We start from the raw sequence: 17,500 nt of genomic DNA on the forward strand, positions 1-17,500 counted from the left end.
ATGGCTTGTGAGAAAGACTATAAGGTGTTTGTGGCATTTATAGATCTGGAAAAAAGCATACAACAAAGTTAACTGAGAAGGATTGTGGAAGGTTTTGCGCATGTACGGTATAGATAGTAAGCTGCTAGGTGCCGTCAAGAGTTTTTATGATGATGGTGAGGCATGTGTAAGGGTAAATGGGCAGCTAAGTGTATGGTTCACGATCGGTGTGGGCGTGCGACAAGGTTCTGTCATGTCCCCATGGTTGTTCAATATATATATGGATGGGGTGGTGAGAGAGTAAAAACACGACTAATGGAGAGAGGAATGGCGTTAGTAATGAATGGTGATGGATGGAATATCTCCAATTTGTTGTATGCTGATGATGCACTACTTCTTGCAAATACCGGATAAGAACTTGATAGACTAGTGCAGAGTTTTGCTGATGTCTGAGAGCGTCGTGCCTTGAGAGTAAATGCAGAAAATAGTAAAGTGATGGTTATTGAGAGAAAAGGTGACTCCCTGTGAGATGTTACAGTGAACGGAGAGAAACTGGAATTGGTAGAAGTTCAAATACCTAGGTACAATGATAGAAAAGAGAGGAAAATGTGCAAAAGAATTGGAAAGCAGAGTGACACAAGGAAAGTAGATGGTGCTATAAAGGCCTTGATAAAAAAACAGAGGCTTGAGTGTTGCAGGTGTGCGAGGCTTTCATGGAGGAGTGTTAGTGCCAAGTTTAACATATGGATGTGAGACTATGGTGTGGCATGAAAATGAAAAGTCAAGAGTATGGGCAGTGGAGATAGGACTGCTGAGGAATGTATGTGGAGTACAGAGAGTAGATAGGATACGAAGTATTATGATTTGTTAAAGATGCGGAGTGAGGAAGTCTGTGGAGACCAGAATAGAAGCGATTGTACTGAGATGATATGGCCGTGTGAAGAGAATGGATAACAATAGAATGGTGAAAAAGGTATATCTGAGCGAATTTGAAGGAGAGAGAAGGCGAGGTAGGCCAAGAAGGTGGAGGAATATGATGGACGAGTGTGTGATGAAGGGAGGTATGGAAGTCGGTGAGGCTAGAGGACTGACAAGAGATCGAGCTGGCTGGATGAATGTTGTGAGAAGTGCATGATTAGGGATTTGGCACTCTATTTTAACGTGACAGTGTCCAGACTGACTCTATCAAACATGTTTATGCGACGCTGCAGAATGCGGTGAATGCTTTTGGCGTACCAGATAGAACCAGGATTCCGGGGGCTTGAATGATGAGTGAATGGAAGCGTGGCCCATTGAATTCGGCAAACCTGAGCTGTCTGGACGTTGCTACTCCTCAACTTGCCCTAGGGTGGACAAGGGGGTCCGGATGATGATGATGATGATGATGATGATGATGATGATGATGATGATGATAGACAAGGCGGTATTTTATCTGCCAGTTTATTTAAGCTGTACATGACGATTTGCAGCATGAAATTACAGGGTTGAGATGTGGCTGTTCGCTTGGTGTATTTAAAATAAATATTATGACCTATCCTGATGTCTTGGTGCTGGTAAGAAGTAAACAAAGTGATTTAGATATTATATATGGTAAACTTAAAGATTCGGTGAGAAATTTAAAGCTTTGTATACATAAGTCCAAGTCAAAATGCATGATTTTTGGAAGAGAGTTTGGTAAAAAATGTCGTACGGTTGTGGTTGACTGTTCCAAATATCTAGGGCATTATTGATAGCGTAACAAAATAGATCATAAAGATGAGTTTAGGTTGAATAAGTTTTATTTAGTTTAATTTTGTTTATAGAAACTTAAGGGTGTATCAGTAGAAGCTCTCAATTTTCGTTTTAATGCATATTGTCAGCTGGATTATGAATTGGCTTTATGGGATGTAAACAATATGGCAAGGACGAATACCTTCAGAACCTTTGAAGCTGCATACCATATATCATTAAAGATAAATTTAAACGTATCATCAGACACGAGTAATCATATTGTCGCTGAAGCATGCACAGACGTTCTCTTTAAGCATCACATTGCTGGAATTTAAGGGAGATTTTTCTGGAGAATTTTAACTTCATCTAACCCTCTTCTGAAGATGAGTATACCATGGCTCAGACTAGGCCACGTAATGAGTAGCGTTAAATAATACTTTTGAACTAGATACAACAAATATTCTAGATTGTACAACTGATATTATTAAAGCAAGAATATCGTGGGTACAGACTCACGAACAGCGGAGGCGATAGTTTCCTATTATAATGTGTATAAAAACCATTCATTCTAAGTAAAAATTTTTAATACGATCTAGTACATAGTATGTCAGGATATTTTAGTACAGTATATGCACATTTGTTTATTGGATCATTCTTTCCTCTTCCTTCTGCCCGTGGATGACTCTACACTGAGTGACAAGCCAAATGGTTTCCTGTACACCAGGAAACCATTTACTACGTTGAGTGGTAACCATATAACCAAATTTTGGCGCCTGGTGGTTTAGTGGGTAATTATTGTGCTCCAATCGGATTGAGCCGGTGAAGGTTTATATCCAAGGGGTGGTTGGGGTTTATTGCTCACGTAATGCCACCCAGGGATGAGTGAGGCTGGTCACTCTCATCTTAAATGTCAGGACCAACCGCCTAGCCCCGGGCTCCTACAATCCTCATGGGGCAATGTAGGATTGGATGATGGATGGATGGATGTTTATTGGATTGTATTTTACTGTATATGTACAGTATAACAGTATATTGATTTTAAATTCTGAACTTTTTACTGTTTCTGTAGTGTTTTTCTATACGATATAAAGGATGATTGATTGATAGATTGATTGACTGACTACTACTACTACTACTAGTAGTAGTAGTAGCAGTACCAGTAGTAGTAGTAGCAGTACCAGTTTGGTGAGGGATCATGGTAACATTGATGAAAGGATGATCCAGGTTTTCGGGACGCAACGTGATTGATTTTTTCTTTGAAGTTGTTTATTATTGGACTGGGATCCTACAAATAACGATAAGAGAGTATACCTTGATATCTCTTACGAATGGAAATCTTTCATTCCAGTAATAACCAGTGATTCCAGTGGCCAGAACAGAAATATTCAAGATGGGTTTCAAAATCTGTCAAGATCAACCAAAATTTTTCAAGGTAGAGAAATAATGAACATTTTTTTATATAACTTAAATATTTTTAATAATTACAGATACTTATACATTTAAGTTCTTGGTTCTAATTTACATAAAAGGAAACGATTTTTTAAAAAGTGGGTAAACGAACTACTTTTTATTACAATAAAGACATTGTGAGTAAATTATGCTGCAAATGAAGTAATACTGTAATTTAATTCCTTAAGAAAGTGAAATCAATAGTAGCCTAATGAGTGAATTCTTACCTGCCTTTGGTTAACCATTTGAAAATTTTAATCAAAATTTTCCAGGTTAAACACTAAATAAAAGAAAACGATTTTTTGGTAAAAAGAGGGCAAAAAAAAAAAAAAATAAATAAATAAATAAAACTAGTTGCTTTTATTATGTACTACAAACAACATAACATCTATATGGTCACCTTAAATAAATTTTTTTAAAAAGTATATTTGGACGTGAATATGCCAAGAAAATGGCATGATTATGCATTATGATAGTGTAGCCTACTATTTAAGGTAAGCTTGGACTACCACATCTGCCTTCCCACTTTCCGAATCTCTGAGTAAAATTACCTTCCTTTCTTTTTCTTTTTTTCAAGTTCTGGAGATATTCATTGTACCTTCGATAGCATCGTCCTTGTTTTACATCCTCATTGATACAGTTTGGAGGATCCATGAAAAACACTCAGCATTTTGGCTAGAAAATGCATGCATGGCCAGTAATCTAAATTGTCAGATTTTTCAGCCTGTTTGATACAAAATAGACCTCTCTCTCTCTCTCTTTAATATTTTTAATTTGTCGAGATAAATATATTATTTTTCAAGATTTTATATATTTTCATTTTTTTCTTTCAAGTTTTCAAGCTAGGTGCTAAAATTTGAAGATCTTGAATAATTTGTCAAGCACTGGAATCGCTGCCAATAACATCTCGATATTATGTCAAGAAATTTGTATCTCTGTACTGATGATTATCGTGTTCATTATAGTAATAATTGTAGATTATGTCCTCAGACCTGCAGTTACTGATGATTGGAGAGGGTTAGTGGTAGAGTAGTCCTTAGAAATGTGATTTCTGGTGGCTTAGAAATGGTTCATGATAATATCAATGGGCTATTACTTATGGTGATTGCTGGTCGTTGGACAATTGCAGTGGTAGATCACTGTCTAACTTAATGTACAATAATGTGTAATCTGTGTAAGTTAGTGTATTGTGTAAAAAGTCTGATTTGCTGCTGAGACATGTTTAGTATTTGTGCAACCAAACTTACTGGATACACAGCTAACTTTTTATTCATTTACTGTCTTAGGGTCCTGTAAATGAACTGTGGTTTGCAAAATATACTTGTCTTCGGATCAGACAATATATATATATATATATATATATATATATATATATATATATATATATATATATATATATATATATATATATATATAATATACCTGTGATTCGCGAACTGTTAGGTTTTGATTGCATGCCGGTTTGTGTGTGTGTGTGTGTGTGTGTGTGTGTGTGTGTGTGAACAAATGGACCCTTATTGAGTTTATCTGATTTTAAGTGAATTTGGTAACAGTGGTGCTGGTGAGGCAGTAATTTTATTTATATTTTATTGTTTAAAGAAAGAGCAGATTAAAGTAAAAAGAGCCAATGGTTTGTTAATGAAGGGGAGTGTTTTGGGTGTGGTCTGATATGTGTCATAGCTTCTCAGAGTGTTACCGCGTGGGTCGTCGACAAATATATGATAACTACTGCCTTACTACATGAAAAAGAATAGTGTTATGAAGGGAGATTGCCTGTTAGGTAGTCTCGTACCTTCGAGACGTTTCTGGTACCGTAAGTTCCGGTACGAGTCATCAGAGTTGCCAGTTTGTATGCTGTTTGTGAGCTTAGTTATTTCGTAAATTATGCACTAACTTTTCTGCTCTTTTTCTTTAAAATATTTTATTTAAGTGATTGCTTGTTAATTTTTGTAATTTAAGTTCGTATGGTAAATGATTTAATGTGTTATATAATGTAAGACAACACTGGGATGTTTTGGGCTGTTTCCGAGTTGGCAACTGTTGCCCGTCGAGAGTAAACACGAAGTTTCGAGAGTAATGCAAGCTTATATAAGATGGGGTAGAGATTATTACAAGTTTAGTGAGGTGTCAAGTCAGTCTGAGTAAAGTACAGTCGGGTTTTGGTTCAGTTTGAGTGTACTGCTGTTAGAGAAGTTTGTGAAGAGTTGCGGGCAATCAATAAGTGTAATTACTGTCAGTGAAGATTGTGTACTTTCGGTGGCAAAGAGCGACGAGTTATTAAAGTTTGTATATCATTGGAAGTTGAGAAAACAGTGAAGTGTCAAGCGTTAAGTGTAATAACTTTGAAGTGTTGTTAAGCATTAAGTGTAATAGCAGTTAGTAAAGTATGTATAGCTCCACTGCTTGTGAGAACAGTGAAGTTGGAAAGAATTAAGTGGAAATATTTGGAAAATAAAGATAGTGAACTTTAAGGAGGCAGTGTTTATTTTCGCCTCAGCTGATCTTGTGTATTGTACACCTAAGGCTGACCATAGGAAGAACAACTCACTGGGCTACGTCCTTCCTATACTGTACTACTGCTGTTGGAGCCTGTGACAGTGTGGCGACTGGGACGTAACAATAGAGAGAGAGAGAGAGAGAAACTTTATGTAACTTGCAATACTTTGGTGATAGAAACTCCGTGTACAAACAGCTAGATAAGGAGTTTATTACAAGCTCACAGTAAAATAGTCTGCCCGTCTAGGCTGCCTGCTATCAACTGACGCAGTAACGCCTTCTGCCCAAGCTTGGGCCCTGGGAAAGCGTGCTGACCTAGCAAGTTTAGTGGGGGCATGTATGCATTGGGGGGGGGAGACATATATACATCGGGGGTAGACATATTGTGGAGGGGATACATATACCCTGGCCAGTATCGAGCACCTGAGGTACCAAGTTGTCACGAGAGGGCTTTATGATGATTTAACACACCGACCCTTAGTTAAAGATATGCTTTACCACTTCACTCTGATAACGTTTTACGTATTCTGTTACTGTTACTACTAGACTCATTCAGCTCTAGAAAGACGTTTCAAACTTTAGGACTTAAATATAGCCTTCATTATCCTCTTCACAAATAGAGGTAATTCCTAAAATGAGTGTTGTGGTGGTAATAAGAATAAAATAAAAAGTCCGTTGCTACTCTGAAAAGGTTAACATTATGTAACTTAGAGGCAATCATTTTCTAACCCTATCAGTCCTAAAGATATTCTCGAAGTATAATTGAAGTGTCTGTAGAGAGAAAGAAAGAGAAAATACTTCAACAGAGTCATGAGGTTTTTCTTGCAGACTTATTTCTGAACGTGACGCGTTAGTATTCCCTTGTATGTGTTATATGCAAATTATATCTATGAATGAAATAAACCACATAAAGGGAGAAATCAGTATGCAGCAAGGCAAGTAAATCTCTAAGGATAAGCTGCTAGGGAACTCTTTACTCTTTGTATCCCCCCCATTTCCTCGCTCGTTGTTGTCATGGGGGGTCTTCAGAGACGTTGATTGGCTCTTGATGGGTGGGGAAGCTGTGGTGGGGTCTCTACTCTACCCTCTCCCCTCTCTTTGGGTCCCTGTCGCTGCCTCAACTAATTTTGCGAGGTTCTTTTCCTTATCCTATTGCTACTTCCTCTTCCCCTATCATCACCAAATAGTGGAGGCCTTAGTTGATGATACTAGTCTCCACCCCTTCTGTCATCACGGGTGAGACTACTCGCTCCCCACGTGTTTGCCGTGCGTGGCAACCCGTATATTCCCTGCGCCACTCTATCTGGGAGTTGAGTCCACCATGGGGCAGGGTGTAGTTCCCCGTGGTGGGCAACACGCTCCTTTGGTAGGGGGGTTGGGGTAAGACGGGCGGTCCAGTGTGGCCCCGCTGGGCAAATCGGCTGGCCATGGGTTGACTCAGTCAACCCGGCTAGGGTCAAGAGGGCACTGTTTGGTGGGCACCGCATTGGTCCGCGGCTGCCACCCCACACCAACCTATGTCTGCGTACACCTCTTCCGCTCTCCCTGGGGCTGTTGGGTGAGTTGAACCCAACATCAGCCTCCCCTCGTTGGACTCCGTGGTGGGTGGGGGGTGGGGTGGTGAAGTCTACCAATTCACATTATATGGAAATAATTACTTCTCACCCGATTATGGTGACGACCCAGGACCCCCTTTCAACTATGGCCTCGATCTCCTCCCCTCCTCCTACATGCTCGATTGTATTAAATACCCTATCCTCCTCTCCTACTGTGTCTTCCACTCATCCAGCTTCTGCTCCGTCTACTTCAGTCAGCGCTTCTACTATTGTCACACTTCAGCCTTACCTTCCCCCTTCACTTCCTGCCTCTAATCCTTCCATGTCCTCTGTTTCCCTATCCCGACCTCGTCCTTCTTCCTATATCCCTGCCCCTTCCCTCACCTCCTCAATTTTCGGTAAGCAGACATGGTCTAAATTTTTCAACGTATACGACATGACCGACGACCTCTCACTCCACCTCTATCTCCTTCGACAAGTAGGCAGGGATGTCACCTTCTCGGCCCGTCCGAATGGTTCCCCGCCTCTTTGTCGTTCACAGTACTGCCCAAGCCGAGAAGGTTACATCCCTGGTCAGTAATGCAGGAGAACCCATCTCCGTGTCCCCAGACATCCAGCTCAATTCTACCACAGGCACTGTACATTTACCATCTTCGATGTCCTTTGGCCAGAGGGCTTTCCCGGATTGTACTAATGATACTGAACTAATCCTATCAGAACAACATCACCCAATATGATCAGTTCATTGCTATACAATTCCTCCTTGTGGACGACGCCAAGAGCCGGCTAATATTGTTAAAATAGTTTTTGCCTCTCACTATCTGCCTCCCACAGTCGTCATTGGAGGCACTGTTCTCCCAGTACGCGAATATATGCCATCGCCTCGTCAGTGCACATCTTGTTGGCGTTTTCGCTATGCAGCCAAGTACTACCGATCATCAGCAGTTTGCGCCAACTGTGCACTGGCCAGTCATACCACCTCTGACTGCATTTCCATCATCCAATGCTGCCCAAATTGTCAAGGTGACCATTCTGCCTCCTACCGACATTGTCCTGCCTACCTCTTTGAAGCAGAAGTGTCTAGCGTCCACTGGAAAACTGGCCTCTCCCTTCGTAAGGCTCGTCGCAGAGTTCGCAGTCTCGGTCATCACTCTAATGTTACTTATGCACGTGTAGCCCGTCCTCCTCCTGTAATAACTTCTAATCCCAGAACTATTTCTTCTTTCCCTTCTGCATCTGTCCCCTCTTTATCTCCTCTCTCCTCTCGCCTTCCCACCTCTCACTCTATACCTACTCCTGTAACTGTTGTCTCCTCTTCCCTTCCTCCTAGCGCTCCTATTTCCACCTCTCCCTCCTCTCTACCTAAACCGCTTTCTACCTCAATCCCCCCCTTACAGACTCCTCTTGTTCCTGTCTCTAATTCTTTCTCTGTTTTAGATTCCTCTACCCCTACCTCCTCTTCATCCCTTTCCTTACCCATTCCCTCTCCTCGTCCTTCCCCTCATTCCCAACCTCGTCCCTCCTTTCACTCCAATTCTGTCTCTCATACCGGCCGTTTGAAGCCTCTGGCCCAACGTACCATCCAACCCCCATCCTCCTGTAGTGGTAAGCGCAGACTACCCATTGTGTCAGACTCTAAAACCTTTCATGTCCATCATCCTGCTTCTCTGGCTCATAAAGTTCTTGCAACAAATACCTGCCCCTCTCGATCGATACACTCTCCCGCGTCAAAGTCTACATCTCAGCAGTCTCCTTAGCCACGTCCCCGGACTAATCCACAGCCGGCAAATTGTTCCACAACACCCTCTGGAGATGACGATAGTGAAACGATCCCCAAGATTATGGATTACATATTAACTTCTATGCCAGATTCAGCAGACAATGCTGTTACCTCTCCTTCCACCCACTCTGTTGAAGTTCATCCTGTGCCACCCGACCTCCCTCCTACCCCTCTCCCTAATTCATCTCCCCCTCCTTCACCTTCTGTCTCCTCCTCTTTACCCCCCTCCTCTTCTACTTCCAGTAATCTATCCCCTCTATCTCTCCCCATACCTCCAGGCTATTGGGACCGTAATGCTCGTTCACCAATTCCACCTCCTACTCCTATTCCTACTATCGTAACGACTCGATGATTTATTATTCTGTAATATATTTTACTTCCAGTGTACTATATTTTACTTCCAGTGTACTATATTTTACTCTGTGTAATTTATTTTATTTCCTATGTATTTATATTTTACTTCCTGTGTGTTATATTTTATCTTTAGTATTAATTTCCTTTTATCTTTCCTAGACACTATTTCTCTTTTAGGCTTTACTTTTATTTGGTGTTTTAAAGTTTTAGTAACATACATAGTCGTACGGCCCACTGCAAACTTCCTGACAGACCTCGTTCTTCCAAACAGTTATTAGTTTTTATTTTACACAATGGCTTCCATCATACAATGGAATGTCCACAGTTTTACTACACATCGGCCAGACCTGCGGTTTTTAATTTCACAATATAAATCCCCGATTCTCTGCCTACAAGAGACACGCCTCATCCCCCCCCCCCACCCCATTCCATCTTATTCATATCTAAGTCTACCACATTCCCAGTATGATACCTGTCTCCTGATACATGTTGACGTTCCTTTTCAAACCCCTTTGATTACGACTACTATCAAATGTACCTTCGCCAGAGTGTTTCTATCTCGGTGGATTACAGTGGTATCACTATATCTCCCCCCTTCAGTGCCCATCAGTTTTACTGACCTCGATCAACTTTTATCTGACCTTCCCCCTTCTATCCTGCTTTTAGGTGATTTTAACTGTCGGAACCCCCTCTGGGGTGACTCTGTTTTAACTGCACGTGGGCGCTCCTTGGAGGATTTCCTCCTTGCCTACGATTTATACATTTTTAACATTGATTCCCCAACCCATTTTGACAACCGTACTCGAACTTTCTCTGCCATTGACCTGTCCCTCTGCACCCCAACGCTTTCCTTGGACTTCACTTGGTCGGTCTTGAATGATTACTGTGCCACGGATCATTTTCCAATTCTCCTAACTCCCACGTCATACTATCCGGTCCCCGGCCCTCCTCGATGGCTTTTTGATAGGTCAGATTGGGCAACCTTTACATCCCAAGCTGTTCCTCCCACTCCTCTCCCACTCTACCATGATCCAACTGCTATGCTTTCCTGTTTCCGTGCCTTTCTCCTTACGGCTGCCCGAGCCTCTATTCCGCGTACCTCCCATCCCATGTCATCGAAACGTGTGCCATGGTGGAATAACCAATGCAATTCAGCCCTCCGGGTCAAGAGGGCCAGGTGGAAGAGCTTCCGTAGGAAAAAGGTCACTGTGTTGGAGGTCCAAGCATTTATACTTTTTCAGCAAGCTAATGCTATCCTTCGCCACACAATCCGTCGAGCAAAAAAGGACAGCTGGATGTCTTATGCCTCTACTATTGTCTCAGACACACCCATTCCATGGATATGGTCTCGCATTAGGAAACTAGTGGGTAAACGGTCACGAACCCCGACTCCAGTCCTTACCACCAATGATGGAGCCATAGGCGATGTTTTTCAGGTTGCCAATCTTCTGGGTCACCATTATAGTCAGATTAGCAGTGGGTCCCATCTCCCCTCAACATTTTGAACAACCAAAAGACTTCGGAACGGACACCCTTACAGTTCACACTGTCGTCAGATGCGGAGTACAATGCCCCTTTCTCCAGCTCGGAACTCAAAGCGGCTCTAACTGCTTGTGGTTCTACCTGTGAGGGACCTGATGGCGTACACTACAACATGATAAAACATCAGTCCCAGCTGGCCCTTCACTTTCTGCTTAGAATATATAATACTATATGGTCCACTGGAAACTTCTCTAATGAATGGAGACAAGCCTACCTCCTACCATTCCTTAAACCTGGCAAATCTGGGTCGTCACCTGGAGATTACCGCCCTATTGCTCTTGTTAGCTGTCTATGCAAACTGATAGAACGTATGGTAAACTCTCGCCTAAGGTGGCATTTAGAATCACGTGGTGCGATCTCGCCCTTACAATATGGGTACTGCAAGGGGCGGAGTACCCTAGATCCCCTGATGAGGCTAGCAACCTTCATCCAACAAGCCTTCACTAACTCAAAGATGGTCATAGCTGTGTTTTTTAATCTCAAAAAGGCCTATGATACGGTCTGGAGGTATAACATTCTCAGTGTTCTACGACACTCCGGAATTAATGGCAATATGGGGGTCTTCTTACAGAACTTTCTTTGTAACCGGACCTTCCGTGTACGCCTTCAGAATGTCTTATCCTGGTCTTATGTACAACATGAGGGTGTCCCACAGGGATGTGTGCTTAGCACTACTCTTTTTATCCTTGCAATAAATGATATCGTTTCATCTCTCCCACATAGTGTTCGTGCTTCATTGTATGTAGATGATTTTGCTATATATGCCACTGGAGCAGATGTCTTGGCCTTACGAGCCCTGCTTCAATCAGCTATAGATTCCGCTGCAGGGTGGGCCACGGATCATGGCTTTAAATTCTCCCCCACAAAATCCTGTGCTATAACTTTTACGACCCATCATTCAATCCCTCAACCCCCTCTTACACTATATGGTACCCCCCTGCCATATCGATTATCAGCCCCTTTCCTTGGCTTTGTCTTTCATTCTCGACTGACTTGGTCCCTGCATCTCACTTCCCTTAAGACCTCTGCTTCCCTCAGACTTCGGTTATTACAAACTCTTAGTCACATGTCCTGGGGTGCAGACTGTACAACTTAGCTCCGTCTCCATACTGTCTTAGTTTTGTCGAAGATTGATTATGGCTGTCAGGTTTATGCATCTGCCTCATCTTCCTCCCTTCAGCGCCTAGATTCTGTTCACCATCATGGTTTACGTCTGGCGTTGGGTGCTTTTCGCTCCACCCCGGTTACGAGCCTGTATGGTGAGTCGGGTATACCCACTCTGTCCTCCAGATGTGACAGGCTAACTCTCCGTTACCACATTCGCCTTCTTCAACACCCATCTGCAGGTTTCCCTTCCTCTGTTATGCGCCTCTCCCCTCCTTTTCCGCTCTCATCAGCTTCATCTTTTCCTTGTAGGGTCTCCAAATTACTTGCATCCCTTTCTTTCCCTGCTATTTCTGTTCTCCCTCTGCGAGATTCTATGTTTCTGCCTTGTCTTCTTCCTCGCCCTATTGTTTGTGATGTCCTGCTCTCCCACCCAAAGTTCTCTTCCATCCCACATGATCTCCATCATCTTTTTATGGATCATATACAATACGTTGTCACTCCTCAGCGACCCCAGTGTACACAGACGTCTCTAAGTCTTCTGTGGGCTCGGGTTTAGCTGTTCTTTTCCCAGACCATACCTATCAGATCTGCCTTCCACCAGTTGCCAGTATTTTCACTGCCGAACTGCTGGCCATTTTACTGGCCCTTCGTGTTATATACCGTTCCAGTTTATACACTTTTGTTATTTTCACAGATTCACTTAGTGCACTACATGGTATTCAGTCTGTCCCGGCCAGCAACCCGCTAGTGTTGGAGGTACAAGAATGGTTGCTCCGTATTACCACCAGATTGAAGTCTGTCTCCTTCTGTTGGGTCCCAAGCCATGTTTGGATACCAGGTAACGAGAGGGTTGACTGCCTAGCATGTACAGCTGTCACCTCTCTCTCTGTCACACCTCGGCCTATCCCAGCAACTGATTATTTCCCGATTGTTACCCGTCTCCTTGGCCAACGGTGGCAGGCAGAATGGACATCTACAACTGATAACAAACTCTGCGCCATCAAACACACTGTCATTCCCTGGCAGTCGTCCTCCCATCGCAACAGGAGTTGGGAAGCAGCCCTAGCCCGTCTGCACCTTGGTCACACGTGTATCACACATGGCTTTCTAATGTCAGCAGGCACTCCTCCGACCTGTCAATGTTGCCAGGCTCCACTCACGGTCCACCATCTTTTGCTTGATTGCCCTCGGTTCCACGCCGTGCGCAGACGGACTTTTCCGTTCCTTTACTCCCTTAGACGTGCCCCTACCTTAGCCGATCTTCTTGGTGAATCCCATGTGTTTTCCATCACACACCTCATGCACTTCCTATCTCAAACCCGTATCTTGCCTCACATTTAGTGTCTACCCCGCCTTCCCCTTTGCTTTTAGTGCACCATAGCACATCCGTCATTTTTATACATCGGTTTTAGTGCCATGGTCCTTCGTGGGCTTGGTGCTAGTTCATATTGCTTACCTACTGACTTACTCTTTGTATGTTCTATATAAAAATTGTATCTGTGTTAGAATGTGACAAATAACATAAACGGAAATTATAATGTGTAGTAAAACAAGTAAATCGCCAAGGATAAGGTGCTGGAAAGCCTCCCCAACCATCAAGAAAGCAGACCATGAAGGCTAACACGTAATTTCCAAGAGATGGGCAGTTACGTGATTGCAGGAGAGCGTTTGGGAGAGTTACTTATTATTGTGTTTACTGCTATTGGTGGTTAAATGTTTTTCACGTTCTGAAAAAAAATGTCCTTAAAACTCATAGAAGTGATATGAACTTGAACAGTTCCAGTGCTGCAACTGAACCCTTTCCGGTGTTTGCCATTAGAATCAGAATTCTCGTTTATAAAATAGATGCTTGTTATAAACAAATACATATATTATACTCGTATATATAATACACACAACGGCCTTGTTTTTGTTCAGTACCATTATGTGATTCCACACACAATCAGGACAGGGGAAAAATGACCCCATGGACAAAACATAGGTGGAATTTGGGGAATAGCTGACATGGGCAATTCAAAAATGGAAATGGGTTAATAAACTGTAAAACTCAAACTTAGTAGTTTCTTCTGAAATAAAATGAATCAATATAATAACACTACTTGACAAAAATGTAAATTCAGAGACAAAAATGGGTATCCCAAGGCAATAATGTGGTGCTAGTTTCAAATAGGATGTTCATTTTGCTGTAGCACATACTGTTTTTCTCATCTCACTACCCTCACACGCATCCCTATAGTACAATGGTCCTTCTTTTCATCGTTTTATTCATTCTCTTTATACTTTTTAATATGTATGTAGTGTATAATATTCAGCATATACTTTGCCAGTGTCTACATCCACTGTCTAAAGTATAGCTAGGTAAATTCATTATGCATAATACTTATTTCAGATTTATGGGCTGACAATGCCTCGCGGATGTGGGAATGATCCTAATGCTTTCTGTTATATATGGTGAAGTTTCACTTCAAAGAAGCAGAAACGGAAGATCACGTCCCTTGTAAAGACAGCTTATCTACATTTTTTTAGCATTAAGACTGGCGACCAAGATAAAGGATAGAAGTCCTGTATCTGCTGTGTGATTTGTTCCAACTCTCTTCACGAATGGCTAGCAGGAAGAAAAACAGGGATGCCTCTCGCAGTTCCCTTGGTTTGGAGAAAACCTAGTGACCACACAAATACAGCTACTTTTGCATAACAAAAGTTGAAGGATTCTCTTCAAAAAACAAAAACAGCAATTATCCAAATTTATCGTCGGCAAGAAGACCGGTAGATCACAAGGAGGACCTTCCCATTCCAAGGCCATCAACAAAAAAGTGTGTATTCCAGACTTCAGATAAGGATGCAATGGCTACCAAAAAAGAACAAAAAGTGTATTCCAGACTTCAGATAAGGATGAAGATGGAGCAGCATCTGGAGCAGCTTCCCTTGATTCTGACTTCGAATGTCAGCCGTCTGGCAAAATACCCAATCTAGTCACCTAGGGCAACCTTAATGATTAGATGACGTAAGTTTTTCAAAACAACAGTGAGAACTACTCGCTTCGAGATTGCAAGAATGGAACTTGCTGCATCCAGATTCAAAGGTCACGAGCATCAGGAACTGGCAACAAAATTATACATTTTTTTAACGAACCAGGTGGAGGTTATGCTACTGTAGCAATTTCGCAGTTCAGTTCAAAGCCTTGGAAAGGATTCATGATCCTGATGAATGGCGACATCTTATTGACTTCAGCAGATCAGGTCTGAAGGTTGTTTTCCTTCACAGTGTGAACATGTTACCCAGTATACCACTTGTTTTAGCTCCTAAAATGAAGGATATGTACGAATCGATGTAAAAACTTGTTTTAACTGAGTATGGTGAATTCCAGTGGAAATCTTTAGTGATTTGAAAGTGGTAGCCATGCTGCTCTGACTACAAGGAGGTTTCACGAAATACTGTTGCTTCCTGTGTTTATGGGACCGCTGTGATGTGCAGCAGCACCACATCCAGCATGAATGGCCTCCCCAAAGTTCCTAAGAAGCCGGTGTACACAACGTGTGGAACAGACCACCCATCCATGCGGAAGATATCATACTTCTCCCTCTTCACATCAAGTAAGGCTTGATGAAAAACTTCTTCAAAGCCTTGGATAAGACAGATGCAGGCTTTGCATGGCTGAAAAATATTCTTTCCCAAGATTTGAGAAATTCGAAGACAGAAAGCTTGAGGAAAAACATATTGCCACGAAAAACTTTATGGATTGCTTCACTCTCGCTTTCTTCAAAACTTTAATTGCCTTTGTGCTGAGCACCGCCCTCATGTGCGAAAAACTATTCACATACAGTTCTTTTAGACAGTGAAATGAAAAACTGTTCTTTTCATTAACTCCATTTTGTTGATCCCTTCCCGTTCTCCCTGTCGAGGGTCGTTGTATTTTTTTTTTTTTTAAATCTCTGTGGACATCCCTTTACCCGTACGGCGGGCACACCAACATCTTATGATTTTTAAAACGATCAGCGTCTAATGCAATAATGAACTGGTATTCTCTCTCACTCTTTTACAGAAGATTATTCTTCAAAAAGTCACATAAAATGAGTACAAAAATATACTCATGTTGCATATGTTACCTGCAGAGTGGGACACCCGTCATTATATAGAATGCATAGGTGTTCTGTTGAAATCCTAAAACTTCAAGACAAGATATAAAATAAAATCATCTGTACACATTTCCTAGGTATTCTGTACATTACCGAGTTTGTTTTAGGCAACCTGTGAAACAACCAAACTGTAACAAACAGGCAAACTGTGAAATCAGTCACTTTATTTACTTTTGGTTACTTTAGGCTCCTGTTAGGTTAGGCTAGGATAATCTAGGTTAAGTTTAGGTTAGGTTAAGTTTAGGTTAGGTTAAGTCTAGTTTAAATTACAGTAGGTTATGTTAGTAAGGCTAGGTTAGGTTAGGTTAATTAAGATACACGCATAAGTTAGCGTTCTTTTCAATTAACCTAACCTAACGTAATTTGACCTAACCTACCGTAACCTTACTTAAACTTAACCTAGATTATCCCAGCCTAACCCTATATTGTCTATTATATTACACTTTGCTAAAAGAAAAAGCTAAATATTCTGTAGAATACCTTGGCATTCAGCTAAAATCCCTAGGTAAAGTACTGTATGAAAGGTCAGAATGAAATGAGCTTATTTCATACTTTGCCAGAAAAATGCTAGACATTCTATAGAATGCCCAGGCAATCTATACAATATCTTAGTTTCACACAATGGCGGTAACATAATTATGAAAGAAGAACATAAGAAGAGGGTTAATGCAGTAGGCCAGTTGGTCCATGCTAAGCAACTCCTACAAGAGTAGCTCATCTACTAGAATAATATGAGGAAGGCAAAAAAGAAGGTTGTCCCCCACCCACCACACCCTCCAGCAAATACCAGCAGAAAAAAATGAGGAGGAGCACGACGCAGTATAGAAACAATTGGGGTAGACAATTTATAGGAAAGTGCGAAGGGAGAAAAGAGACTACCGTTGCAAAACCTGAAAAGGATAAAGAATGAATTAGTACCGGTTATTAGGAGATTTTTTTTTTTTTAATCCAGCCTTTACTTGTCATATGCTTAACTAGCGTATGCTTGAAACTCTCAGTGGAAGGGGCAGTAACTACATCACTAGGTTACTTATTCCATTCGTCCACTATCCTACTGTCAAACCAATTTCTATCCACTTCCTTACCAAAAACGGAATTTATCAAGTATAAAGCCATTAGCTCTAGTTCAGTTTTATATGCTTGCTTTAAGTACCTTGCTAATATCTCTCATTTATTCCCTTCACATACTTAAACACCTCAGTTATGTATGCCCACTCCCTTCTAGTGGGTGCAGATTTACGCTTAACAATCTATTTTCATTTTTTTTTTCAGTATATGTTTTTTTTAGTATATTTTCTACGAATCATCTATTTTCAGTAACGACACCAAAACTGCACGGCATATTGTAAATGTGGCCTTACTAATGCTAGATAAAGGTGCAGTATTACACT

This window comes from Coenobita brevimanus, chromosome 2, assembly GCF_032717465.1.
Source record: "Coenobita brevimanus isolate Jiangsu-jjx chromosome 2, ASM3271746v2, whole genome shotgun sequence".
NCBI lineage: Eukaryota > Metazoa > Arthropoda > Malacostraca > Decapoda > Coenobitidae > Coenobita > Coenobita brevimanus.